This window comes from Pinus tabuliformis, chromosome 5_2, assembly GCF_031772625.1.
Source record: "Pinus tabuliformis cultivar Carrire ecotype Pingquan chromosome 5_2, CPIR1, whole genome shotgun sequence".
NCBI classification, from domain to species: Eukaryota; Viridiplantae; Streptophyta; class Pinopsida; order Pinales; family Pinaceae; genus Pinus; species Pinus tabuliformis.
In genome coordinates, this window is record NC_142306.1 from 559,846,588 (window position 1) to 559,850,681 (window position 4,094).

The window sequence follows — 4,094 nt, forward strand, 5'->3', positions numbered from 1 at the left end:
GGAATTTGAAGGCTTCTGTAAAATGATTGGTGTAGCATGATATAAGAATACCCCATATATTCCTCAAAAAACTAGAGTTGTATAAAGGATGAACATGAAAGTGCTGGAAATATAAAGGAGCATGCTCAACAGTGTTGGGTTAGGATAGGTATTTTCGGTAGAAGTAGTGGATATTGCATGTTACTTGGTAAATAGATCACCCTCACCAACATTGGAAGATAAGACTTCACATGAGGTATGGAATGGTAAGAAACCATCTCTCACACATCTCAAGGTTGTTGGAATTATGGTGTTCATGGTTTTTGATAGCTGATATTGGCAGTGGTTTTATGATGGAAGCTAGCTTGTGTTGGCACTGATGTTAACCCTATGTAGTCTAGCTGATGTATTGATGCCCGCCTTGTAGTATGGTTGCAACTAGATGTGTTGACATTGAGATGATTATGTTGGAATTGATGTAAACCTTTTGATGATCTAGCTTGTTGGAAGTATGATGTTCATGGAGGATTTGTCTTGTGTTGGCATTGATGTCAACCTTGTGTTGGATTCATAGTGCATTGATGTCAACTTTGTGATGGCTTGTTATGCATTAAATGGAGGCATTGGAGATGTTGCTATAGGTGATGGAGATGTGCTTCATGTTGATGGTTCCTCATGTTCTAGTGGTGTCTATGTTATTTTTCATGACCTAATGTCGGAACTGGAGGATGACTTGTTGTAGTTGTGTGATTAGCCTTATGCTGATGATGATGGAGATCCACTATAGTTTGTTTTTGGTCTATTCATATGTGTTACAACTTGTGCAGGTGCTTGAGGAGAGTAGATGACTTATTGGTAATCATGTCAACTCTTCTTTGTTGGCTTCTAGACCAACTTGGCATTGGCACTTGGGAGACATGTTTTCCTTATTTGTAGAGGTATCAAAGGACTTGAAAGAGGTTCAGAGGCATCTATAAGAGGTGATGAAGTTGACCAAATAGATGGCAAAGCTTCATATATGAAATTCTTATGTTTTTCCTTATACTCTGCCCCAACCGCAAGGATGCAGGCTCATGCATGTGGTTGCAAGGCTCTAGGAAAAACCTAGTAGGATTGTGAGTGTAGTTACAACCAAAATTTGCTAGTTTTGTGGGTGCAGTTGAGGCTTAAAATGAAATTTCCTCTACATTCCTCACACACATCTAGAGCATTTTGACATGCAAATTTATAAAATGTTCTATACTAATTGAAAAAGGTTGAAATTGGTTTAGAAAGTCCTCCAGTAAATGTGAACACCTTAAGTGCATAAGTAGTGGTGATAGTGGTTAGATTTTGTCAACTTTGTGCACTCTTGATCCCAATCCAAAAGTGAATTTCACCATGCGTGTTTTATATACTTTATTTTGGAGCAGGGTGATGGTTGGTTCATTGTGATGGTGATGAGAGAAGGTTGCATAGAGGAGGAATGCTTCAGAATTAGTTGAGAGCATAGATACTTCAATATATGAGTGTAGGTGATATTATAGTGATCAAATATGAAGCATGTTACAGAATTGATCAGATCTGTAGCTACTAGAATAGAGATTGCATTGAGAGAACTATTGATGGATGAGAGTTTTGTTGCTGGTGATTATATTATTTAGTTTTCATTGGATGGATTGTGGGCACTATTTTCTTAAGTAGAGATCATGTTGTTGTGGTATTTTTATATGATTTGTAGAGAGCCTTGTTGCTAAGGTTTTGATTGCAGAGTTGAATCGAAGTTGAACATAGCGCCTTGGATCTAGTGTGAAAATATATGAAACAAGGTATGCATAGAGTAAAGGAGTAGTGACTTTATGAGAATGGAGTAGTGATTCCATAGCATTGGCGAAAGGAATAATTTCTCCATCCAATTAGAGTTGGATAGTCCAATCATAGTTGGATAGTCCAATCAGAGTTGGGCAAGGATCGTTGATCATGGTGGCTTTTAGCATATGGTATTCCATAGATCTGTGTGAGAACATAGTCTTCCAAGCGAATCAATAGAATCGAGTCTCTGGGATTATGGGGGTTAGTTGATTGTATATGAGGTCAAGTCTTCTGGTTGATGGTAGTCAACTATATATGTAAAAGACATTTTTTCTTGACATAATAGAGATTCAGAGTAGTGCAACAACAAGGGTGGTTTTTCTCTCAGAAGGGTTTCCACCAGGTATCTTGTGTTCTCATGTGTGATTAATGTGTTATGCATGTTTTTTTTTTTTTTTTTTTTTTATGTTGTTGCTTATGGTTTTTGGTTTATGCTCATATGATGCACACATTATGATTTGTTATTAGCTGCTCATTAACAAGTGTGTGATTCAGTTAAGTAAATAAAAGGAAAAATTGTGAATAAGTCACACTATTGATCCACCCCCACATCCCACCCCCCTTGCCCACCCCCTCGAGTAGTGCTTAAGGTTTCCAACAATTGGCATCAAAGCAGGGCTCTCAGTTGCAGATTGATTTTTGGAGAGTAGATCTTCGGTTTGTTGGTGAAAATTTGCTTTTTTTCCCAAAAAATGCCTTCTCAAGAAGTGTTTGTCCTCACTTATATAAATTTCAAGGTATGGCATAGAAATGTTAAATCTCAATTATTGTCTAGTGGATCTAATATTTGGAGATTGGTAATGGTATGTGAAGGTTGTGGTAAGGATCCACTTGGACCTGAAATTTTGCAGCAGGATGCACAAGCAAGATGTATAATCTACTAGAATCTTCATGAGGATGATTTAAAGAAGCTAGTAGCTTTGAAATACACCAAAGAAATGTGAGACAAGCTAGAGTCCATATTTGGAGATGGTACCAACAACAATAAGGAAAATGAGAAAAATAAAACAAAAAGAAGAATAAGAAAAATAACAAGAAGAAGGGCCTTCAAAATCAAGAAGCTCAACCACAATAGTATCGTCTTCCTAGTGCAAGTGATTTAGCCAATAATGTGTAGAAATCAGAATATTAACAACCAAAGGTATATATGCTAATGATTTTCTTTTGGGTTACAATTTTGAGGATTCAGATTTTGATCATGTTGAACTGTCTAGTGTAGATGAGAATGATATTAAGGTTCTTAGAGCTAATATTTATAGACTATTAGTTGCATACAAGGATGATGAAAAACTATTGCAAATATGTGATGATAAGGAGACCAAGCTTAAGGAAGAGATAAATAGATTAAGGAAACAATTGGCAAATTCAAAAAGAAATGAAGAAATTATGTGCAGCAAGAAAAGGAAGAAAAATAATTATGTTGAAGCACTCGAAGCTATAAATGCCAAGCTGAGAAAGCATATTGAAGAAAAATACCAGTAGTTGAACCAAGCAAAGAGCACATAAGCCTTGGACAGTTTGCTTGATATCTATAGATCACCATTGGATAAATCTGGTCTTGGATTTCAAAAGGGTTAGTCCAGTTTATGTGAAGGAAAAGAAAAACAAAGTATAACCAAATAAACCTATAGCGAACAATGCCAACAACAAGAATAGCAATAAAACAAACCAACAACAGTTAAGAAGAAAATCTCAAGGATCTCCTACATTCAGAAAATATTTTGCTCCAAGAGAGGATCATGGTAGATCTGTAAAATTCCAAAGGAACCAAAGTCCCTTTGTTCCTTCCATGCTTAAGATAGAATGTTAAAGTTGTCACAAGTTTTGGCATGTTTCAGTCAGCTGCAAGAGAAGAATGTATACATCTAATCAATAGATATTTCAGTAGTATCAACAACCAATGAGATTGGCCATCAGGTATAATCATGCTTTTTATGGTTATTGTTACTCATGTAACTTGTTTGGACACAAGGAAATTGATTGCAAATCTAACCAATGGAGGAGAAGCACATTTCATACAAAGTATAGATCTGGCATGGGGAACATGATATTTGATCCTCTTACTTCATATCTTGGCCATGTGGAGTGTTATACATGCGATTATTTTTGCCATATGGTAAGATATTGTATGTTGTCCCATTATTCAAGGAAAAGCTGGCAAGAGCAGTAGAAATAGGGTGGAGGTAACAGAAAACCAGTGAAGGAAGAAAATAAGCAACCAAAGACCATATGGAGAAAGAAGGAGCAACAACTCTTCAAGTAGT